This window comes from Ctenopharyngodon idella, chromosome 22, assembly GCF_019924925.1.
Source record: "Ctenopharyngodon idella isolate HZGC_01 chromosome 22, HZGC01, whole genome shotgun sequence".
NCBI lineage: Eukaryota > Metazoa > Chordata > Actinopteri > Cypriniformes > Xenocyprididae > Ctenopharyngodon > Ctenopharyngodon idella.
In genome coordinates, this window is record NC_067241.1 from 9927574 (window position 1) to 9943091 (window position 15518).

Consider the following 15518-nt stretch of genomic DNA (forward strand, 5'->3'; position numbering starts at 1 on the left):
GTAAACAAACAGGCAATATTTTTCCACATTGCAAAAATCAATGTTGAAAGAAACGTCTTCACTTTTCCATTAATATATCACACAACTGGCAGTTGCAGCTTTTGGATTTAGGAGAGCTGTCACTGGATCATGTGCCTGGAAACCAAAACAACAAAATGTAAAGATTTTCTGATCTGTAAAGCTATGTGATGAATCCCTCTGAAGCTGCAGGAATAACAAAACATCCTTACGATGCTGATGGCATCACAAGAACAAGCCCTTCACTGGTGACTATCCTGTTGTTACATGAGCTGCTATATCAATGGCCGCAGCAAGGCAAAATATAAGTACATTTTATGGTTTTAAGAGCCTTCAAAAATATTATTTATATAAAATCAATACTATTTAACAAAATAAAATATGAATATTTAATAATAACGTCAGTATTATTTATAATACATTTAATAACATTTAAAACACAATAAAATATTAACCTTTGTTAATAATTTTAATAATGTTTATAATATAATATTATGAAATAAAATAAAATACTATTGGTTAATAATGTTTTGAATAATATTTATAATATAAAATGTAATAATATTTAGGTAGATGTCAAACCATAAACAAAACCATGCAAGACTATGGGTTCACTTGCAAAAAAATAAAATAAAACAATAAGAGCAATAAAACAATTTATTAATAATTAATTTAATAATTAATTATAACTGTTATAATATTTATAACAAAAAAAGCAAGCTCATTGGCTACTGATACAGCAGGAAACAATCAGCTGTGCTCTATAGAGAATCACGTGATTGCAAGCAGATTGAGTTAAGGACCTATCAGCCTGCACCATCTAGAGTTACATGACAGAACTTTATATTTATTACATTAAAATAAGCATTGGTTAAACATCTACAATAATATATTTAAATATTTCCAATTTGCTTACAAAATATTCTGACATAATACACAGCTACTGTTAAAGCAATGGTGTACAGCATCTACTAGCAGGAGTTAACTGCCAAAGCTAACCAGCCAAACCTCCATTTACTCTCTTCTCTGAAATTTTATTAAAGAGTAGAAACTCAAAACTCACTTCTCGATGACAGATTCACACCCCAAACCACAGAGAAAACAAAACAAGACAAGAAAACCCACACCAGTTCTGGCAGGAAACCCAACACTGTTAGACTCCTTTCACGGGGGATAATCAAGATTATTAGTTTGCAGAACTGCTCTGAAGAGCCTACTATAAAGACAATCAGGAAGAGCACAGAGGGCTACTTTAATCTTCTTCCACTTGGTCACTCGCTTTAAATATTAAATGCACAGAAGGAAATGTTACGTACTGCTAAGAAATATAATTTGAAGAAATATCGATCTTAGGATAAAAGATAATGTGGTTTCATAAGTGCTGGATACGGCACTCATAACAAGCAAATGCAGTGGCATAATGCCAGTGAATAATTATACACGAGACAATGCTGATTTGCAATCTGACTAAGCAAATTTGGCATGGATGAAGAACTGTGAACAGCCTGGTGTTTGTGGGCTTTAAGTGGAAAATTGCAAGCATACAGAAAGTATGTACAGTATAGCTTCATACCCATAAGAGATCAATCCCCGCCTCCGTCTCCATAGCTACAGCCACTTTTATAAACTGAAACCTATTGTATTTCTCGAGGTAATCTGTAACTTCTCTCAGCAAATGAGAATACTGACTTGAATACTGATATCAGACATTTACTAACAGCTCCCTCTCAATGCTGTAGTACAGTGGTTCGAAGGCAGCGAGGAAAAAACAAAGCTAAATGCAAATAATAAAATATTATATATATATATATATAATAATTGTTATACATATAATAATTATAGTATACCAGTATAATAGTAATGCATTTATTTATAAATTTACTAATATTTTGGTAACACTTTACAATAAGGTTTCATTAGTTAACTACATTAGTTAACATGAACTAATAATGAACTACTTCAACAGTACTTATTAATTTTTATAAAACGGTTAGTTCCTGTCCTTAATTCTGATTGGTCAATAGCTGTGTTTTATTCACAATAAAACACGGCTATGACCGCTTCACCCAACGGTTCTGTGTGTCACTACACAACACCCTTAGCAACCACTCTTAGCAATGTAAACTGTTTGTTCTCAGTTGATATTGTTCATTGAAGCTTGCTGTATTATGTAGAAAAGTATTGTGAGAAACAGATCGAGTGAGCGAGTTTATTACCTGCATTCAGATTTAGCATTTCCTTCAGGTCAGTCCTATGTTCATAATAAAACATCTGTTTAAATGTCCGATGTATTATCTTGTCCTTTTAACAGTTAAGGGGTTTTCCCGTGACTGACAGCGCTAGTCAAAGCATTTGTCAGTTGCGTCTTGTTCCGTGTTCACAACAATTCAGTCTTTTCAATGTGAAAGTCTTCGCTGCTGACTGACACACTCATAAAGACAGTCTTTGCCACCATCTAATGGTGTAATAATGTAACTTCTGTTGCTGTTTACAGTCAGGGACTATTTTTTTCGGCAGATGGAAGGCTTTTAGTGAAAGTTTATTTCATGCAAGTTGCATTGATACATGTTTTTGGCTTTAATATTTGTATTGTGTGGAAACCGTTTTATAAAAGCAATAAGGTACTCGAGGCTAGTGCTGTATTGTGAATAAGTCACAGCTTAAGGGTTTGCAGGCACTCCGCTTCGAACAACGCCCTTCAGCCGTGACTTAATCACGATACGGCACAGCCTCTCGTACCTTATTGCTTACTTGTTAATGTTAATTTCAACATTTACTAATACATTATTAAAATCAAAAATATTAATGTAGTTCACAGTGCATTAACTAATGTTGACAGTATTAGTAAATGTTAACATTACTAAAAATTAACATTTACTAAGATTAATAAAGAAGTATTGTTTAGGGATGCACCAAAATGAAAATTCTGGGCCAAAAACTGAAACCAAAAAAAATTAATAAATCAATTAATTAATCAAACTTATTTAATAATCTGACTCAAATAGCTAAAACTGCGTTTGTACAAACATTTAAATTGCACATAAGGCAGTTTTTATATCAACTTTTTAATAACAGAATTGTTTCTACTCCAGTTTGTTGGAGAAATAGAAACATTTAAATGACAATTAACTGTAAACATGTTTTCATGACAGATACATTAAATAATGAAGTCATCACTAACAGTTTAAGTAAAAATATAATGAATTCATAATGCAGTGCATATATTTAGAGTTTTTCTAGCTAACTAATGAGTTTATGGATATTGAATAGCTTTCTTGAGGTAAATGTAACTTTAAGTGATCTTGTATAACACTAATCGAGTGATTACATGAGACAGGATTCATTTCCCTAAGGTTCGGTTAGCTGTAACGTACCTTCTGGTGTTCACCCATGTTTATTTTGTGCTGTAACTAGTAGTAAAGAGGAGATGAGATGATCTCTTCATGTACACTTGATCCGTGCTGCCGCAGCTAAAGTGATCTGTCACACCATATTAAAACATGGCAAAATGTAATTTATTGTTTGAATTTCATAAATAAAATCGAAAGTATTTCAAATTTGAGACTTTGCTTCATATTAAAAGTAACAAAGCACAAAGATGGCAAAGATGATTATTAGATGGCAGGCTACAAATGTTTAGTGACGTTTTGTTCATGCATCAACAGTAAACAGCTCAGACTAAAAGATTTTAGATTTAAGAAACTATATCATTACAAATTAAAATCGAGAAATTAATATTGTTAATCCAGAACTAGTGTCCACACAGCTGATATGTTTAACTGTTGTAACTTATTCATGTTGTGTGCACAAAACAGACACTGAACACAGTCAAAACTTGCCATGCTAATTAAAAATCTGTTTCGGTCACTGATTTCTGCCCTCCAAAACCATTTCTGCTCTAAACGGAAAATAGCTGTTTCATCCCGAAACGGAAAACAGCTGTTTCAGCCAAAAGTAGCCGAAATTTCGGTGCATCCCTTTTGCTCACTATTAGTTAATGTTAACTAATGCAGTTAACTAATGTTAACAAATGAAACCTTATTGTGAAGTGTTACCTATATTTTCATGAACTGCATAGATCCAACAATACAAAAAAGATTTAATGTTTAATCTCAAACTTTTACATGAACAATGTGAACTGTGTTAGCTTGTAAACTTTAGGTCCTGATGCAAAACCAGTTGAGCACCACGGCTCTAGAGAACGCCTTCTATGCTTAGAGTAGTTTCATCTGTCACTCAATGGCACAAGCACACAGGCTGGGAATGTGAGGCAGCGCCTACGCAGGCAAACCAGGAAAGATTTAAGAGCAAAAGCAGGTCAGCATATATGCATTCAACCATGCCAAAAAGTCATTTGCTTGGCTTTTAAAATTAATAAAAAAACAGATCAAATAATATTAAAAAACTGTTTTTAAACCTCAAACGACAAGTACTCACTAGACCCGTGGCATAGAGGATCGGGCTTCTCTATAAAGGAGATGTTCATTTAGGCTTTTACTCTGTGTTACGCAGCCGTCACCACCGCAGTCTCTTCAAAATGAAGTGAGCGCAGGAAATGGAGCAATCTGGAAGGGAGATTCCTGAAGCCAGCACTCAGCGAGGGTGTGGCGGCAGGTACTGCCCTGTATACTGACGCTTTGCCAAGGTTTTTTGTTCTTTATGTATCTGCGTCCTCAGAGCCAAACCCTTTGGCAGATAAACATCCCACTCATCCGATATATCCCTCAACATTATTATAACTTTCTCCTAAATCTTGTTTTAAGTTCTAATTCTTTTTAAGTGTCCATTCCTATAGACTGATGAAGAGAGATTCAGTAAAGCAATTCATGGATGTCAAAATATTTTTTCTGCCTTCTTTAGTTTGCTCAAAGCCTGCAGTCCCTGTTTGCTTTAAGCCGTATGGCAGAGCTGAAACACGCCCCAGGAGCTCGGTAACCCTTATCTGACTGATAGGACAGAACTCGTGGGAGTTTCCCGGCCGAGAGAAGAGCATGGCGACAGTTGCTGTTTAGAGGTATCTGATTGCCCCTCTCACTTTCTTCTGCCTGTTTGTTTGCCTTCGAACTGTTGTGCAATATTTATAAAAGACTCGGGGGGTGGGGGGGGGGGGGGGGGGGCAGCTTTGTTTTTCTGATAAATGAAAAAAGAAATGAATGAGTAAACAAATGAATAAATAATGAAAAAAAGAGAATTTTAAAATTTCTATCTATCTATTACATTTAAAATGATCTTCGTAAGTTGAATATGGAAGGCAGTCTGGCAGAAGCTAGTTATTTTACTTTATAACGTGTTAAATATAGCTATTTTTCTTACACAAACACATCGCTTCGCTTCAGAAGGCCGTGTGGAGTATGTTTATGATGGATAGATGCACTTTTTTGAGCTTCAAACAGGTGGTTTCCATGCACTGCCATTATAAAGCTTGGGAGCATCAGGGTGATTATTAATATAACTGATTATATTCGTCTGAAATAAGAAAGTCATATAAACCTATGGCTTGGGGGTGAGTAAATCATGGGATAATTTTCATTTTAAAGTGAACTAATCCTTTAATGCAAGTAAATTCATACTTGCTATATATATATATTTTTATACATCTAAAAATGTCCAAATACTTTTTGAGGTCCACAATTCTATACATTGCCTATAAAGATAAAAAAAAATGCAGGTATACTTTCAATATGTAATTTAAAAGTAAACTATTGGATCAAGACAAGAACAGCTTTAAAAAAAAATTAAAGCTGAATTACACTTTACTGATCAGTTTCTTATATGCATTCACTTGAAAACATGCTTGTTTTCCATCACAATATGACAAAAAAAAAAGTATGATATATATATATATATATATATATATATATATATATATAAAAGTAACGATGAGTTTTTAGAAGAAATAGTCTACACTGACACAGATATCACAGGGTGCAACAATACCAGGCTGAACATCAGGGGAAAACAGCACAAGTTACAATCTGCGTCACAGCCCGATACTCAGCCCAGACGGCCATGGGTTAACTCCGTCATGTGGCGAGATTTATCCGTAAAAACGCCCCTCCCACGTGACAGGGAGGATGAGGTAGACGAAGATGCAATCCCCTCTGGCCCTCTGGTGCCACCAACGTTTGCCAGAACTCCGGTCTGTGGCGTCTAATGCAGCATTAACAGCTGCAGTGCAGGCCTCTGCCTCACACACACACAGAGACACACACACTCGGACGTAACCTGGGGACAGCGCCGCTTGACACGCAACAGGTTTTAGGACAGGACTGTCTCCCTAATAGGACAAATCGCATACACATAGATAAACTTGCCATGGCGAAACGCTGTTTTGATACTGCCTGTCTAAACAAGAAGCTCAGTGGTCAACTAGCAAAGAAAGAAGGCAAATGAGGAGGGATTAAAAAGAAAGTCAATTATAATCATTCGATAACGAAACAGCATGTGCTTAACTCTACCATATATTGTGTACATGATAATGTACTGAACACTTGGGTTACAATTTGTATGATAATTAATCTTAACTACTGCTTAAATAAAAAAGCAAAAGCAACCCATTTTACTTTTTACGAGGGATAGTCCACCCTAAAATGAAAATTCTGTCATTATTTATTCACCTACATGTTCCAAACCTGTATGAATTTCTTCTTCTGTGGAACACAAAAGAAGATATTTTGAAGAATGTTGGTAACCAAATAGTTTCGGTAGCTTTTACAATGGAAGTGAATGGGAACCAAAACTGTTTGATTACCAACATTCATCAAAATATCTTCTTTTGTGTTCCAGAGAAAAAAAAGAAAGTCATACGGGGTTTAAAAAAAGACATGAGGGTGACTATTCCTTTAAACTGCATTAAAATCATTTACTCGCCCTTACGTCATTACAAAGATATTTTGATGAAGGCTGGGGTCCAAACAACATTGGACCCCATTGACTTTCATTGTATGGACAAACAACATAGACATTCTTCAAAATATCTCCTTTTGTGTTCCACAAAAAAGAAAAAAACTCACACAGGTTCACAGATTTATTAGGTGGACTATTCCTTTAAATAACACACTTTTGCACATTTTTCCATAGTGAGGTTCTACCAAGTAACAGCTCTCTAAAATAACAACACTCTAACGTAACAATGAATAACAACTGGTTGTTTGAGTACTCACAAATGATAACATTACCTTGCAGCCAATCAGATTATTCCCTCCAGCTGCTTTCCAGGGTTAATCCAATGGGTTCTGGAGCTGCGAAAAAGTCGGAAGCACTAACTGGCACCTGATAGGAGCAGAGCTCTGTCACTCATCTCTCTGATGCGGCTGTGTTAGGAAGTCTAGCGCATGTGAACTGGATGCCTGCCAGTGCACAGTCACCAAGAGAGCAAGGTAAACAATTTCTCTCTTTCTCTCTCTCTCGCTCTCATTCTAGTTCTTTCCCTGGATCCCTCCCATGACATTTAGATTCTTTTCATCAACGTGACCCTCCTCAGGACGCAATTTAACCCACAAATTGAAGGTGAGATGCAGAAAGAGAGAACCAGAGATTAAAACATTCACGCATTGAAAAGAAAGTGCAGCAAATATGACTGCGTCACCACTTGTATTTCTTGTAATAGCATAAACAAATGTTGTTGATGGAGGTGTGACGTCTGCCCTCTTCCCTACCTATAGATCACAAATTAGCTGAAGCACCACTTCCACCTGCTCTCCTATCATCCTATCCAATATATGGGGCATAAAATACCATAAAGTAAGTTGCCTGTCATAATGTCTTACAAAGCCAGAGACTGATCTCAGGTCAGCCTAACAGTGAATAGCCCGTTATATTTCACTTACCTGTTACGAGGAGCCAGAAAAGATGTAATGTATATCGGTATCAGTATCAACCGAAAATATGCGTATTGCGATTACGGTACTGACACTTGCGGTATCCGACGCGTTGGCTTGAATACAAGGTAAACCACTGTATTTATGTCAACATCTACAACTATTCTTGTATCTCTTAGATATCAGCATTTGTTTTGTTATCGCTTTTTGTATTGATAACCGTTTTTTTGCCCCGTACACACCTCGCGACGCCATCACACGCCCAGCAAACGTCGACACACCGAACCTCTGCGCACACAATTCGAGAAACTCTATCACGTTCTCAGCATCCATGTTGGAGCTGCGATTGTGGAGAAATGAACTAAAATGTGAAATCAGAGAGAGTGGGAGAGAAAAAGAGATGGAGAAGACGAGGATGAAAGGCGAACGAGCAGGCGAAAGGGCTGGGATACACTCACAGGTAGGAGAAAAACACACATGTCCGAATCCTCTCCTCCTAGCTGCTGTTTTCCTCTCGACGTGAAAAAGTGACGTAGCAACTAATCCAAAATCTCTCTCTCTCTCTCTCTCCCTCCCTCCCTCCCTCTCTCCACCAGACCTCCACCCTCTCCTGCTCGCTCTATTTTCATCTTGTTGCAACAGCAGAATCGCTGCTGTTTTTTCAGACAGACACATGTCTACATAAATAGATCGCTAATAGACGCATACAAACGCGCTCATTGTGATCGCCGAGACAGATAGTTGCCGCAAACGTTCCCACAATCCTTCTGTCTCCTTCTCCCTCAGTTTGTCTCTCTCGCTCATTGTGACGCAGCACTTAATTCTTGGGTCTTTTTCGCTCTGTGTTATGACCACACAAACGCAGCATCTCAAAAAATCCACATAAACGGGAGAGAAAGTGAGAGACGGAGAGCAAGAGAGGCAGAGGCACTTTGATTACAGTTGGCTTCTCTCTTTTCCTGTCTATCTGGTGTCCTCCTCTCCCCTCTGTCCTCCTATAACTGTTTCTCTACCCATCTGCCCCCCCCACCCCCATATCTTTAGCGTCTCAACTGCGTATCTGAGAGACGTGCTGGTGTCTCGGTGAACTGAGATGACGGTGCCCCTGTGGTCACCTGACAGCCTGCAGCTTTTAAAGGCACATCGCAGAGCTCTGTTTCAGTTATGTAACAACTGGGCTGTTTTGTTTCTCATGTTTTTAATCTCGGCCTATTTGCTCGGCCTGTTTAAAATATCCAGGCTGTCGGGGGAACGGCTAAATCAGATAATATAGGTAGGGACGGAAAGAATCTTGAATCTATGAACATCACAAGTGACGTCTAATAAGGTAACACCATTCCATCGCTTGGAGAGATTAGAGAAATAGATGTTTAAGATGTGATAAATAACTACATGATTAAAAGAAAACAAGAGAAAAGGTAGAATCATGGGTAGGCACATCAGTAGACATCATAGACTTCCTCTTCCTGTTTTATGACTACAGATCTGTAACCATGGAGACAGACAGCAGAACAACATGGATTATGTCACCATATTCAAAACAGAAGTGATGCACGTATGAGGATAAGGGGAGGGTAGGCTTTGATAATCACATTTGAAATTAAAATATACATTTAATTAAATTATTTTGCATAAAATATTAGCTGTATAACTAATTTACTATTACTAATAATTGTAATAATAATAATACTTATTTTATTATTAGTATTAATGTTATAATTAATTATTAAAATGATTATTAATAATAAAAAATAAAATAAAATAAGGTCTTTAAATAACAGGAGGTCAAAAACATTTTTAAATCCTGACAAAAGTATTAAATAAATCTTTTGTTAATGGTACAGAAAACCGTACACAGAAGAACTGCTTCGCTGAGAATCCCATCAAAGAGCAAATATTTGTACACATACTATAATGGTAACATATAACAGAACATGGCTAAAATTGCTCCATGCTCAGAGCAGCCTGACACACTTTAATACAGACCACAGTTCCCAGCATGCTCCTACTTATGACATCTCAATCTAAGTGTGGAAGTGAGGCAGGTCAGCTGGCAGGGTGCATGGCTGTCCGCAGACTAATGACACGCCACCAGTGAGTGATATACTCCTCTGTGCTCCAGTATATATGTTAGATTGAGAGATGAACACAGTATGAATCGCTACACTATAAAGCATATACATATCTTTAATAACATTTGTCTTTAAGTAATCAAATATCTGCTTCACGCCTAGGGAGGAGCTTCTATGTCTCCCTAATGGCTTTTTGAACCACCTCTCATTGCATTACAACTTGGCACCAGAACAATGTCAACTGTGTATTGATTAAGGCATACTAAGTATGCAAGAAGATACAGACTTATGGAAAATAGACTCTACAATGAACTAGAACCAACTGGTTGTTTGAGACAGAAATAAACATTCACTCATCTATATGTTGGGCTGCTTTTCTGAACACAGATTAAACCTAGTCACAATTCACAGTGCATTTCTACCCAAGCTGTGTTTCAATCTATTTGTGTCCGGGTATATCAGGACAGGCTATTATGTAACATTACAGTTATGAGGGCATCTGTTAAGCTGATGGCTGGTATGACTTCTTCAACATTTATCAATTTGATGTGCATCATTGTAAATAGGGTTGCAAAATTCTGGGAATTTTCAAAGTTGGAAACTTTCCAGGGGACTTTACTGGAATATATGGGAATTAATGGGAACAAACTGGAAATTTGCAAAATTGCAGGTTAGCCTACAACAGGGAACTTAAATGTAGCTGAAAAATAAAAAAACCCATCTTGCAGCATAATCTCGGTTAAAACAACCAGATTTAATGCAGATTCAGTTGAATTTCTATTCTCAATCATATGCACACTACTTACTGCAGGGCTATTGAGGCCACACCCCTGAATCTGCTTTCATTTTACATTTTGAATGGGACTTTTTTGGGGGAAAAGGGTATCATGGGGAATATGTTTACTTTATTCAACATTCATGCTTTTTTGTTGTTCAATGAAAGAATCAATTAAAGTTCTACTCACAAATAAATCATAATAAAATACGTTTTTATTAGTTTGCATGCATGTCTGCTTATGATCAAACAAAATGTTTATATTTATGTTTGTATATGAAGAGTTTGGTTCCAAAACGCGATATAAACGCCATTTAAAAAAAAAAAAATTAGTTCTTGCCAAAATCAGTATTGTATTTGGTCAGTATTGAAAAGTCAATTTTTAATTTTACTCAAAATGCGATATCCGCCGTGTTATTCTGTCATGTTTTCTCCCTTTCTTTCCAAACCACGACAAACGCCAGTCTCCCTTCTTTGCAGAATGCGATATATCCGCTCAACCAATCACAGTGCATCATTCCACACATTGTAAACAGTAATGGCGGCGCTCTGAATACACCCGGCATCCTAGTTTTCCTTATCTACTTTGTGCTTTGTGATCAACAAAAACAGAAAAATGAATAATTTTGACGGCATTGACGAAACTGTGGTGGTTTCTGCGGTAGGGGAAGAAACGTAAGCCATCGAAGTCTAATCATTTACGTGAGGAGATTAAAAAGATGAGGCACTCGGGAGGCGGAAAAATGCTGACTGTTGCTTGTCCTCACACGACAGCATCACATTTCTGTCACGGTCCCCAAAACTGAATCATGAACAGTTTTTAAAAGCCGTTTGACCAAGAATGATTAATTCTCGAATCTGGCATTGCTAGTTTTATAAAATTAGTAGTATTGACCAAGTTCAGAGGCTGTCATATATGTGGATCAACTTACTTTGTTGTGTATTTTCAACAGTTTCAATATGAAAAATAACTTTTATATTGATTCAATGGATTAAATGCATTTTAATTGCATTTTGGAAAAAAAAACGTGTCATGGATTTATTGCATTTTGGGGAAAAAATAATCATTTTTTATAATAAATGTTTGAAAATCAATATCTGGATTTGAATTTTTAATGTTATTATAACCAAAAGGTGCTATGTGAAAGTTTGAAACAGAAAATAGTGGTTTTCATCTAGCCACTTTCTTGGTAAAGAAAACACATTTTTTCTCAAATTAATCAAAATGGATTTATAGCGTTTTGGAACCAAACTCTTCATATGATACCATTTGTATAATTTCTCCCAAACTTCCAATGAATTACCTTTAATTCCCATAAATTCCCGTCAAGTTTCCAACTCTGAATCCCCAGCTTAACATCCCATGGAAAGTTTCTGCCCATTTGCAACCCTAATTGTAAATAATATGAAGCAATAAATGCAGAGATGCACTGCAGTTTATGCAGTAAATAATACCAGAAAATGGAAGATTTCCTGTGTCAGAATCAATAAAAGAAACTATAGCTTTCCTAATCTGTTCCTGCCTTCAGAGACCTACAAGTAAAATAAATAATATATAAAATAAAAATATATTAATAAATATATTAAATAAATACAATACAATATTACTAAATTCTGATAAAATATTAAATGAATCTGTTAATATTCCACTCTGCATAACTGCATATTCAACATCAGTTGAGGTGTGGTCACATTTTCCATTGCTCTGCAAAATTTCTTGGGCAAAATCCAGCCATTCCAATAGGAATCCACACGATTTGGAGTTTCATGAGGGTAAAAAAGTTCCCCATGCAGATTTCTCTCATATTCAAGTGATCGCGTGATTTCACCGCACTGACTAATGGAAACCTGCTTGTTTTGAAAGCAACTTCTATGTTAGCTGTGCTTTTTACTTCGCTACATTATAGACAATTGAATTTTTTGCCCACAAAATTTCACTAATGTGACCGCACCTTTATGCTGAGAATAGACTGTCAAGTTGCATTCAGTCTGGACACACAAATTGCTCGTTGCTAGAAACTTCATTTAGGACAACTAACAGAACTGAACAACAAATGAAATTTGTTTGATTATTTTAACAAACCTTTAGTACTAGTTCACTTCTAATAGTTTATCCAAATCCAAACACCTTTGAGGTTTGTTACTGAACTTACTTTCATCTCTTTGAATCCTTCTAACTTAATTTTACCCCAAGATCCAACCAAAGAAGAATTACAATGTAGTAATATCAGACAGAATTGGCCACCCACATCAAATGAAGGCCCTTTTTTTTTTTATCAAGACGCTTTGTATACAAGACAGAACATTATCTCTTTATCAATACATGACGTATTATGTTTGTCTCCTTACCATTTCACACAGGATATACAGCAGCAATGCATGCTAATTAGCGTCCTTCCTGTCTGCTATTAATGCAGTCAACATTAGCAGCAAGCAGCAGGTGGGTTAATTTTAGCAGTGTCATCTTTACATAGTACTTCCTGTCGGCTTAATCTCTATCAGTAGGGGAGCCTGGCCGACTGACTACACACTGACCCTGATTGATGCACTTTTTAATATAGCTTCCAAAGTATCTGCTCAAATAAAACTAGAGCAAAATAGAGAAATTAAGATCTTGGCAAAAATACCATGATCATGCTGATTCTCTCATTCTTCTCATGCCATCAAGGATCGATGTTTTAATACACGGTAAGGGTGAATTCACATTATTTAAATTTGTTGGAGGGAAACGGTGATATGGCTAACCTTATTGTGCTTGTTTGGCTTGGATGGATGAAATGGCAGATTGCCACTGTGAACACAGCAATGATGCCACACCCAAGAAGAGAATATAAGTGACAGACAGGATCCGTTTTTTGTCGAAAATCTATACAAAAATAATCTAAAGATGTTTGCTCATACGTGAACACATACCTTTAAAGTGTTGCAGTCGCTCTTCATCCCAAAATCACTACAAAACAAAAGTAAATATGTACAAATTGTTATAAATTGCATTTTATACACACACACACACACACACACAACACGACATGACATGTTTGAGTTTGTCTGATGAATCAACATTCAAAATATTGATTCTACTCTCTTGAATAGTAACTCTAATTATTAAATTAACTTGTCATTTTAGCTGATGCTCTAGGTACAGCGACAGTCCCCATAAGTGCTTTAATTCAGTGGCACAATAATGAAAGTATAAATCATTTCTTGTGGGGTTTGAACCTGCAACCTTTCAGTTACCTGTCCAGATCCCTAGTCAATGCTTTTCATTGTGATCTGTAAATATCAAATTAAATATCAAAATATAAAAAAATAATTATTTTTTTTTTTTAGTGTAAAATAAATATATTTTTTAATTATTGTAAAGATAAAATTCATTTAGTTATATAAACATATTAATTAAAAATAAATTAATTAATAAATATTAAAATAACCAATTGTTTTATTTTTAAAATAAATAATTTAAATTAAATTTAAATTAAGTTTCCACTCAAGACAACTGGTTGAAATAACCTAATCTGTGCAGTCAGTCCAGTCGCAAAACAGCGCCACCCAGTGGCTGAGGAAAAAACATTCCTGCTTTGTTTACATCAGAAATAAAAGGTGCGCACTTGACTAAAAACATCATTAGCTGAGAAATAAGAGGCTGATAGTGAGGGTAAACCGCATATATTTACCTCACGGAACAGAAAAAAAAAATCTGACCACAGAATCAATAAGTTACATAAACCCAAGTCATATAATGAACAGGTATTATCAGCTAAGACTGAACAAGCCTTTCATTCAAATCTGAGGTTATTTGTATGCTCAGGACAGCACCAAACTATTTGGTTAATCGACTGATGTCTGTTTGGAAACTTTATATGTTTTAATTAGCGGAACAAAAACAACCGAGCTCACCTGTTAGATGGTATTTCTGACTGTCTGTTCGTGATGAAAACATATTACATGGGTCAAGGCAAAGCACACTGGGTTGTAAATAAGAACTGCGTAACATCCTATCTTTGCCACGCCAAGTAGGCTAGGCCACACACACAGACACAAACACACCTTTGTCGCAGCAGAACCCTCCTCTTCCCTGCAAACCCCACCTTGTTTTGTTTCTTTCTAAGAATCACCTGTATATTTTAACTAAGCATATTTCCATGGAAACTAGTCAAGGTATTCCTAGAGCATCTCAATAAACCTGATTGACAGCATCCTTATAATGCAGCACATTGACATCAGGACTGACTTAATGAGCTCAATACCAACATATATGACATTTTTCACATAATAAATACATTAGTTTGTCTACACAGTGAGACAAAAGTTCATCAACTTGTCACACATGACGAAATAGCCTGTTGTTTTTTTTCTGAGGGTGGATTATTTAGAACAACGCAACGCCTAATGTACAGTATACTTCACAACTTTACTAGGTAGAAAATACCCCACTGACCTGAACAAACGTGTCGTCGAGTTATTCTGTCTCTTAGAGATGTCAAACGATGGATGATTTTGGCTTGAACTGCATTTTTCAATCAGAAGCGTCTTGTTGCCGAGCACATAGAATGTTCCACAGCGATACAGCGAGGCCCCGCCCAGCTCACACACCCCCGTTTTCTGATTGGCCGTCCTTCTAGAACGCAGTTTGTCGTCAGCAGAATCACATGCTTTTGACGCATGTTTACAAACACTCGAGCGAATCACATGTCGCAGAGCCGTATTGACATGTTTCGCGACTGCTGGGTTATTAGGATTGTTAGAAGAGGCATTTCCCTTTGCGCTACGTTTTGGTGTGAGACGTGCCGTTAAAACTGTGCGACGAATTTGAGTGTCCTGTCATCGAATGTA

At 36.4% G+C, this 15518-nt stretch overlaps 1 long non-coding RNA gene across 1 annotated transcript; it reads right to left on the reverse strand.

Annotated features, from left to right (window-relative positions):
- Positions 1 to 567: 567 nt before the first annotated feature.
- On the reverse strand, positions 568 to 15267 carry LOC127505246 (uncharacterized). Its single transcript, XR_007927672.1, has 4 exons — positions 15124 to 15267; positions 13599 to 13635; positions 4456 to 12218; positions 568 to 4295 (listed from the first exon to the last, which is right to left on the reverse strand). It is a non-coding gene; the product is annotated as an uncharacterized LOC127505246 (long non-coding RNA).
- Between the last annotated feature and the right edge of the window lie 251 nt (positions 15268 to 15518).